Consider the following 11182-nt stretch of genomic DNA (forward strand, 5'->3'; position numbering starts at 1 on the left):
ACTTTATTAGAAGCTCTTTCTTTTTCTTTCTTTTACTCTCTTTCTACAAATACTGTGATACTTTCACAGGGCTTGTTTGTAAGGGAGCACTAAATTAAAAAAGTCAACCACAATAGCATTAGCATTAGAGGTTACAACAAATGCAGTCCTTGCTGGGAAAAAATCCTAAATGCATGCATCTCCACAAAGAACTTTGAAACAATGACTTTACTCCATAGGGAAATGCTGTGGTATATAATACAGTATCATTACAATAAAAAAGGAGCCATGAGGCACATCACTAAAAGAGAAAACAAATCAAAACAAAACAGAGAAGAAAAGCAAGCAGCTTATTGTGTCTCTGCCAAGGGTGAAGTAAACAGAGCATCTGTTTCAAAATTCAGACCCCTACATCTGACCAGGGGTAAAACTGTCCATTAGAAAACAGAGTGAGGAAAGGTTAGTGACACTGAGTGTCTAGTTTCTTTATGCTTTTTCCCTTGCACATGGAAAAGCAGTTCAGAGTACACACATTTATAATAAATCCAATTGTTAAAGGAAAATAATTTTACAAATTCCCTTTTACGCTAAAAATACTCTTATCGTAAACACGGAACATACTGCGTACAGACAGTCTGCCTGACTTATAGCAGCTCAGTTCAGCCTGTGCAAGATAACCAAGAGTAATGGGTTTTGATAATCACGCCACAGTATTAATATAACATGAACCATAAATGCTTTTGTACTACATCTCTGGCTAAGCTACCAAATCTCATTGGAATATTAAGGAAGAAAAGCTATATTCTGCTTTCTCAATTGCAAAACGTGGTTCAGAGCATTTCTACAGATGCCGCTTCTGAAGAGACACGGCAAAAGCGAGTACGTGGTGCAGGTGATTAATGGATGTATCTCTTAAATAAACCTCTGATCCTTAGTATCCAGTTCAAGCTCAAATGTTTCTTGCTGGGTCAGAGTTTTGGTTCCATAAAACTTAGCTGTGGGATTTCAAGTGTCAGTTGTGCTGGCAGGGGTCAGTCTGTCTGGGAAAGTGGAAGTCAATTGCTCTGGGAGGAGAAAACTCCATTTCAATAGCTTTCATCGGTCCTACTTCTACAGCATTAGTCTGAAGGGACTCATTTTGACTGATGTCAACTGTGGAGAAACTCTAAATTATACCCATTTTCATCACTGTTATCAATAAATACATAACAAAGAAAGCAGCGATGCTGAGATTTGGGGAGGATTCTACAGCACATCAGAGTAAGATGAAACAAACATAGTTTATGTTAAACTTACTGCTACTTCGAAACAGGTCATACGCTGTTACTACAACTAGACTTCATAGTATGGGGAATGGTAACTACAAATCCTCGAACATTCCACAAAAGCAGTGTCTGCATACTATAATGCTTACAACCCTGCTGCCATGAAACAAATATATTTCGTGTGTGCCTATAAATATATATAAAAGCACAAAAACTTCTTTTGATTTTAAAAAAAATATTCTGGATTAAATATACTGTTTAATATTTGAAATGTTTGCAAGTCAATTCCACATCAATGGCTGATGGACTACAAATCAAATTACAGATCTGACTCCTGTGTTATTTTGCATTTGTTTCTGGTGGGTTAAACAGAAAGCTATAGTCCACTCCTAACCACTTTTGATCATTAAAAAAAATCCATGGCAATTTTAACAAGAATACGGGTGTTAGATTAATCACAGTGACCTGGCCGAATTCCAGTTCTAGTAATTACATCCTGCATACCTAAAATTCCCCCTGCAGTTTCAACTGCAGAAATTGTTCTTCACTTTTTCTCTTAAAAGCATTGTGTATAGTGGTGCTGCTGCTAACATAACTTGTGGTCCAAAAAACTTTCATTTCAAAATGAGCTAAAGAACTTTTGGGTCTTCTTTGACTAAAGGTATCTTAAAAACTTAAGTGTTCTGGCACATTACTTTATCCAACTACTTTTCCCCCTCATAACATAGATAATTTATTCTACCCCCTGAATGCAGCGGAAGCATCTATTTACTCATTACTCCTCTAGTTAAGAAAACCGTACCTTTGCCTTCCACAGCCCTGACATGGAAAATCAAACATCCCACTCACCTGACATGGTGAGTCATGTGAAGGAATGTAATGAGCATCCTCACTGGTTCTCCAGACAAACAGCAAGAAAATTCACTTGACATCTTTGATGTGGATCTTAGGAAGTATACAGGCACTTGCTGCCTCCACTTTTTCAGGCCCCTCCCTCCCCAAACCCAAACTAAAAAAAGGACTAGGATTCCCTCTCTCTGTTCTTAGAAACCAGAAAAATGGCAAGCATGGCAACAGTAATAATCATTCTTCCTTTCCCAACAGTAGTTACATACAATAATTCAAAGTCCAGCGTGTATCTAACCAATTAAACAGAAAGATTTGGATAGAAACCAATTGTGAAAGTCACCATTAATTTTTAAAATAACTAGACTATTAGGCCTTATGGCCTGCCATCATTATATCAGAATCATTCATGTAGCTACTAGCAAAACGATCTTATTTGCTTTTATGGAAGCATACAGGATATTACACATAAATAGATTTAGATATATATAAAGACTGACCGACATTGCATACAAGTGAGTAAGAGACCAGCAACAGACTACAGTGAATCAGGCTGGCATCTGCCACATCAAAAGAGAACATGTCCGTTAAGGTAAGACAAATACAGAGGACAGAGACACGCAGACACTGGGCTGCTCCAGGCAGGTAAGAGTAGGCATCTGTCAGTCTGCCACTGCGGCAGCCTCCTCTGAGCTGGCCCTGCTGGCTCCTCTCCAGGTAAGCTGCTTTCTGAGCCGAGGACAAATGTATATTGTACAGAAGGCTGGCTAGAGTTTTCCGAGCTACTATTAAGGCATGCTTCGTAGGTGATAACGTCTCTAAGTGTAACAAGCTAAATATTATGAATTGATTTCAGCATGAGCTATTCAAGATAAGATGGAATAGGAACAGTAGCTGAAGCAGAAGTGTTTAAACGAGACACAGGGTCTGTTCCTTGCTTCTGACCTCTGCAGATAAGCAATAAAATTATACGTGGCTGCAACAGTATTCTGTGTCAAGAGTATTAAGTGGACAGCTTCTAATTACCTTTAGCTCATAAAGCTAAAGAGCTTGATCTATTGCTTAAAAGCTTTTTAGTTTAAATTATTTTAATCAACAATTCTATTTTTAGCAGTTGTTTCTAAGATGCTTTTCCAGTAAAAGGGGGTGGGTGGAAAGGGGGGTTGAGAGTCTGGTTAGCTAGCTGGCTCACCTCCCAGGATGCACAACCTTACAAAGTCCCCAGCTCAGTAAGAGTCTGACGATGTAAAAATGAGATAAAGGCACTGGAGTCTTGGAACACTACAGCAGTGGCCATATTTTCTAGAAATCTTTTCTTCCTCCAAGTGCAACAATGCCCAATAATATCTATGTTATTTTTATTAATGTGGTGGGACTCGGTGTGAGTACAACCCTTGCTTTTCTAAACCTGGTTTCAATCCCTGGCAACAATTTTGCTTTGTGTCTCTGCTCATGGTGTAGGGAGCTAAGATGGAAAGCCCTTTGCAGGGTAGCTATTGGGCATGAAGAATCCAAGAACCATCAAGAGGTGGAATCCAAGAAACAAGAGCAGATGATGTTGGTAGTAAAAACATATTGCTTGGTTGCACCTTCTCCCCAGTGAAAGAAATGTCTCCAGAGAAGGGATGTTTTGATACATCCCATGATCCCTCAGACTCTCAGAAAAAAAAAAAATGGCAAGAGGGAAGCAAAAGCCATACAACAACTTCTGAAACGCTGCCATGGGATGCTAAAAGTACAAGTCATCCACACAGATCCAGGACTGTTTTCACTAACATAACTTTTATTAAAGGCTGCACTTTTATTCTTGGGATCAGATTTAATAATCCAACATGCTTTTGGGGTATTGATTAATCCCTAGATGCTCATTTGGATAATATGCAAGTGGGCTGTTTGTGTACTAATCTTCATAGAATTCGGACCAGAACTGTAGTGAGAGAATAGCTTGACACAGCACAGGCAATCTAATGAAAATCTCCCCGTATGTCACAAGTCAGATATTAAAAAGAGGGAAAAAAACAATACAAAAATCATGGACTCCATAACTCTCATGAGACTATGAAAAAGATTCATCCTTAGCTATAATAGCAAAAATGACCTTGGCACAGGGCATTTCCTGAAAAACGAAGGATTGGCTGGGGTTAATGGCCTACAGCTTTGCCTGAGGCCATCAAGTCTCCCAGTCAGTCATTAATCCCCCGGAAGTACCCTGGTGCCTTGATCATTTCTACTTAATTAAAGTTGGTGATCCCCAGGATGCCTCCATTTCACCAGGAGACTCTTTCTAGTTACTTCAAGGAATGTGCCTCTCAACTCTCTCCCTCCGTTTCTCTCTCTCTCTCAATATTTGACATGACATGTTCCAATTTCCTTTTTAATGGCTAATGTTTAATATAGCTTACAAATAATTATTTTTTCTTTCATCTTTGACATGAACCCTTAGTCCAAAATTGAAAAATTAATTCTTTTTTTTTTCCAAGGGAAAAATACATCTGTGGTTCCTGCATGAGGGATATTGAACTCAAAGCAAATAACTACCAAGATTTAAAGAGCTTCTATCTTTAAAACAAACAAAACCAAAAGCAATACATCTAAATGAGAAGAAAAAACAGAATTATGTTGTGGAGATGAACACAAATTACACAGGATGATTTAATGAAAAGTCAAAACCAAGAATCTGTTCTTAGTATCTTTCTCCCCTGATCCAAGACTCTAAGCCTGGAAACACTTACTGGAGACTTAATTTAATGACTATCAGCAGCCCCACAGACTTCAGTGAAACTACATGTATGCAGAGGTAAGCACTTGTGTTTTCAGGTCCAAAGCTTACACTTACACAAAATAAAACAAACAAGCTAGAATGGCCACCAATGTAGTGCTCTCCAGAGAAGCAATTGCATCCCACTTACGGGAACAGGCTGTCCAAGGCTAAAAATAGAGATCTAGATTTTTAACATTTAAAATTTAAAATGGTTATCTGAAAACACACTACATATTAAAATACACATTCTTACATTCATATGAAAATTAATAAGATTTAATAAGAATTAATGCAGAATTAAGTCTGCATCGTATACAAGAGGCCAAGATGCATTCACTGTCCCAAAGATCTGATAACCCAAAGTCCTGATCTTTCAAATCATTGGTATCCCATGTGGTGGAAGGCTGCAGTGAATCTTCAGCTTAATATCCACACTTAAACCTGCACTGATTGCTCATGGTTAATGCATCTAATGGCTCAGAGCAATTAAAATTTTATGTTGAACTTTACAACCTACTTCTACCTCTATAACAGACTACACCAACACTATAGGCAGACACAGGGAAGTTCCAACCAGGATTTTAACTTTATGAAGAAAGCCAACAATGACTTGAGACAAGAGCAAAAGAGGCATTACAGTAGCCTTTCAAACCTCTACAATGCAGGAAGTCATGATGAGTAGCTGCTTTGGCAAAATAGCAAATCTCACAATTATTTGCATGTGTGTACGTTTCACCACACACAATGGACAACTAACTATATATACATGCACACACTATACACTTGGGGTGCATGTGTATACAAAGACAGAAGGCATGCATAATTTTATAATTTCTCAATACTATCACAGAATGAGAATGTACCTAGACTGATTCATTACCCTAACCACTTTGCAGAACAACTAACTTATCAAGCTTCTTGATCCCTATGCAGTCAGAATGTTCCATAAAAATAAGAAAAAAAAATTCTTATATGATAGTCATATGTGTTGAGTATTATTAACACTTCATGCAAGTCAAATACAATGACTTAGCAAGTTAGACCATGAATCCAAATGCATGTATATGCATTCCATCATAACTGGCCACTTTACAGTCATTGACAGCTTAACTGAAGATTGACTGCTATCAATCTGATCAGAAACGTAAAATTTTCTCTCCCAATTATGATAGCAGTGACCCATAATGTTTTTAGGATATTTTTGTAACTAACTGATACTACATTCAAAGCATTTATGACCACTGTATGAAAAATTATTATTAATTATTCCTATTGAAGTAGCCTGTAGGAGTCCTAGTTCCTGGAAAGAATTGTGTGGTAGAACATCCCAGTCACACTGAAGCAAGCCCATGTTTCCACTGAATTTATGAGTTATTTACTTCTACTCAGATCCCCACCTCTGTGGTTCTTCAGCGACATCACAGACATTACAGTTATCATGAGTCCCTCTTAGAATTGCCCTTTCAGTGTATAAGTCTTGACAAAGTTTGCCCAAATCTTTTTGTTATTTCATATTTGACTTCACTAATATAGGAGGTACAACCCTCTCCAAGGAAGGACAATTGTGCTATATGAAAATGCCCATATGTTTACAGCTGCATGTCTGAATCCAAACTCTTTTTCACAGTATGAACTTTTTCATCTGCTATTTTGGTTTACAAACAGATCAAATAAGCCCATAGTGAACAAACCACCTCTGTGTTGAATTTATCAGGATGGCTGAAAGAGCTTTATGCCTCCCAATTAGTACTAGTCAGAAAGAAGTACATCCCCACACAATGTGGAATAATTGCAACCTTAAAATGGCTTCCATCCCTGAATAAGTTAGATCCTGTTTATGACTTCTAGCTGTTCATATTTTATTTGCTGCTCACCTTTTAAAGATGATGCTTCTCTTAGAATGGAATGGGCTAGGGAAGAATGACACCAAGTTTAACCTAAGTCTTTTTTGATACCTCCCATGATCAGAGTATTGTTTAAACATTACTACTTGTTGAACTACATTCATACCAAGCATCCGCTAACAGACAGGGAGGATATTCACAACCACACAGTGAAAGATAATCTAAAAAGAAATGTAAGTCAAAACCTTGGTGACTCATAGAAGCAACATAGCATAAACCTGTCTGCATTTCCTGTTGTGTGTTTTTCCATCAATCAAGAGGACATTTCAGAAGTTTGAGATGGTACGTGCAAGACCTCATTTGTGACCATACAGAAGAGATATTTTGTAGATTAAAATGCATTATTGGCATTAACTTAAGAAAAAACAGATACATGTATTAAAAAAAAAAGGGAAAAGGAGAGAAAAAAGTAGTTTCACTAGTAATTTTACTGATCAAAGAATTCATTTTCTAAAGTGCTCAAACTTTGTGTCTTTCAGTGAGAACCATCTATGAACTCTGTTTAATGATGCTCTGGAAGAATTCCTTCTATTGAACTCCAGCAAAAAGACTTGTAAAAAATGTTATTTCAACTGAAGCAGTTTAAGTGACTGACTGAAACCACAATGTATGAGAAGTATAACTCAAGCTTGGCAGAACAGAGCCAAATAAATAGTGATGATAAGCGACATCCAACAATATAGTCTTAGTGTCTTGTCATTAACACAATTATGTCAGTACAGTCAATCAGCACATTGCCTTGACTTTAAAGTAAGATTCTGAATACATGTTTTTAGAGTTGGCGGGAGGAGGACAGAGGAGAATCATTGAATTTAAAGCCACAGTTATTCATGGCTTTTTAGGAAAACAAGGTTATCCATTTATATTATGCTTTGTGCTAGAGTAACACTAAAATGATTCTTATGAGTTCAATACTATCTGTAATAGCCCTCTGGCTATACAAAACAAAAAGGAACTCAAGACGAAGCATTTCTTTCACAAATGAGAAACTGATTTACTACCTGAAGTGATAATTAATGCCATTCAGTTTGGTTTTGAGTGGGGATGAATAGGACAAAATGAGAATGCATGTTCTCAGAATGCTTTCCTCTCAAAAACATTCCTGGGGAGACTGACAAACCTATGCCATCAGTAGAGGCAAGTGATGGCATCTGCCAGAATTCTCTATCCCATAGCAAATGACTACAAAATGAACGATCTTTCTGGCTTAGTGATGAAGTCAGTAGAGAGGCCAGGATAGGCAGAAGTACATTCACTATACTAAGGCAGCGTATGGTCCTTATGTTACTGTAGTCCACAATAGCAAGCATTTAATAAAGAGTGCTTTTCAGGTAAAATTCACCTGCATAAAGACTTCCTCAGGAGATCTGCCTGTTTCAAGACATCAGTTTATTTTTTAGAAAAATTGTTCAAATAATGCAAAGGCCCTGGCTTATGCCTCCAGATGCTGGGATATTCAGAAGGAAAACTACCTAAAATCCTTAGGTTGTGCCTTACGACTGCAGCTGTCCCGAGAAATAACTGCTGGATTCTGAAGCAGCAGCCAGGACAACATCCAAACATCCCAATCCTCACAGGAGATAAATTAGGTAAGAGCCTTGCTTCTGCTAATAAATCAAATCTGCTGTATAACAACATGCTAATATTCTTGGTACTTTTACCCTTTGAGATGCTCCGTAAGGGCTTTTGAACTAATTGAGGTAGGCTGTGCAATAGGCTAACGTGCCACATCATTCTGCCCCTCTGGCCACTCTGACCAAATCTCTGTAAGCTTCTCTGACCCACTCCTGGCTTTCCTGATAGCTCTTCAGGTAATTCTTCTCTGATCCCCACTCAGCTCTCCTGATACCCTGACTTCTACTGTATTCCTCATGCAGCTCTAATATTTGCTCTTTTTATTTGGCTCTCATTCTTTCTCTGCTTCTTTTTTACTTCCTCCTCCATATACTTAGGATCCAAATACCTCTTCCAGCTCTCCTTATTTCCTGCTCCCCTGACCTTGCATCAACTAATACAAAATTGGTCTGATCCTGTCTGATCACACATTTTTCTCTAAACTCCTATACAGCTCAAATCCTCTCTTTTCCTTCTCCCTGGCATTTTGATCCTTTCTACCTCCATTTGTCCTGTTTTGATCCACTTTCAGCTTCCCTAGAGCCTCTACAATCCTCTCTGAGCCTTCTTTTGCTACCCTGATCCCTCCTCGACTCTCCCTGTGTGGCTCCAATTACCCTTCAACATTTCTTTCTCCCTCAAAATCCTCTGAATCTCAGCTCTGTAACATGTAGTGTATTCAATATGTGTACTGTGAAATCACTGGGAATTTACCAGCAAAGAAACAGCCTGCCACTATTGCCCTAGAACATGACTGTGAAAGAGACAGAAAAAAGTACCTATTACCCATTCTCAACATTTATTTCTCAACCTTAAATATCTTATCTATTTTCATTGCCTGTTGCCTACATTGTTAAGATACGGTCTTCTCATTCTAGTTTTAAATAGATGCTTTTTGATTCTTAAAGCCTGTAAATCTCTACTTTTGCACATATTACATCTTATTCTCATCAGCCTTCAACAATTTTGAACAAGCAGGTACATGGCACTAGTAACAGCTATGCACAACGTGGGACAATGCAACTTCACTCAGCTAGTAGAACAGAAAAGCCACCAATGCGGCGGCATGGCAACTGTGTCCTGTTTCTGCAGGCTCCTGGTCCAACTGCACACAATGCACATCTGCTGCTCATGATGCCAGTGTGGGAGTTCAGCTAAATGCTGATTCACTCAATGACTAGAAGCGGACATACTTCTGTCTTTGCCAGCGGGGCACAGTAACCAACAGTGCATGCCTTGTACAGACATACACACTCAAAGTAGAAACTCCTACAGTTCTCACACTAAGGTGAAGGTGCGCTGACAAAGGCCTCTTGCTAGGCACTCATACGCAGGTATTTCACATCAGTAAAAGGGAAGTTTGCAAACAGCTGATGGTTCAAGTACATGTTGAGTTAACATTTCTCTCTGTTTAAGACTACACTGCATCAGCAAAAATTCAGTAAGGAACATTAATTATCAAATGTGCCAGTTTTGTGACTATTAAGTACCTCATTAGATTCAGTTTTGGAAAACGCATTTATGGGTGCTTTTATACAGGAGAGGATGGCACATTTGCCATTATTTAACCCTTCAACATAATTCAAAAGAAGTTCATGTTTCTAATCTGTTTATTTTTAAAATCAGTTTCCTTCTTTTTTGAGTCTTTTCTTACTGTGCAAACTTTCAAATGGACGTTGCACTGTTCTTGAAGAACAGGCATGCTAAACATTAAAACATGGGATTCTTTTATTCTGCTCGAGTAAAACCTGTTCTTAAAGCTGCAGCTTGATTTTCATTCGTAACTACAGCATTAAAAGCTGGTCAAACATAAAAAAATTGTCTATGTATTCTGTATAAATATATATTCATAAACACCCATTGCTGACAACACCACAACTCCTCCTTTCTGTTTATATTAGCATATACAGTCAAATATTTCAGCTACAATATATTTCCTTTAGTCTGTCAGAAAGAAAACCTCATACTTCAACAAAAGAAAAAAAGAGAGAGAAAAATAAATTAAAACTATATTTAAAATGTATCATCTAGCCTAACCTTTACTCCATTAGGGAAAATATGCCTGCAAAAAAGATTAAATACAAATTTGCTTTGCTTTTAAACCTACTTAAGAAGCACCTATCCTATCTGTCCATATAAATTCCAATGGAAAACACAATGACATGCAATTACTAATCTCAATGTACACAGCAATGCCTCGGGGACTTAGTGGTTCATATTTTACTGTTCTGTAATCAAATACAGAACTAATGAGTAAAAATATGCTTCCCCCAATAAATTCCTAGCACCTGGACAAGTATCTGACAGGGAAATGGAGGATGCTCACACAAAATTCATTCTGCAAAGCTATTAAAGTGTTATACTTGCCAACAAGTGTTCATTAAACAAGAATGAAGGATCTTTACGCCAGTTTCCTACCAAAGGCTTTTTAATATTTTAATGGAGAGTAAAGACTATTTATCTGAACTCTGATCAGTTAATGTTCAAATCTGTTACGAAAAAACAAGGAGTCTTTTATAATACCTTTCATAAAAATCCACTTTGCAATGCTTCAAATAAAGACTAAGAACTGTAAAAGATTATGTTGCATATAAACAAAATCAGTAGCATTTTGAAATTATACGGTTATCCGTGGAGCTCCTTAGCATATTAGAATCATGTTGTATTTTTACTTAAAGAATGGTTAGCAACATCCATGATACAAATGAAAAATCAGATTAGAGATGACATCACTTGTGCAAGAGTGTCTTCAGACTGCAGGGAAGAAAAAGTAAATTTAATGGGACAGATGAAATAAGTAGGAGACTAACAGA

The sequence above is a fragment of the Gallinula chloropus genome, assembly GCF_964237585.1.
Source record: "Gallinula chloropus genome assembly, chromosome: 6".
Lineage (NCBI taxonomy): Eukaryota > Metazoa > Chordata > Aves > Gruiformes > Rallidae > Gallinula > Gallinula chloropus.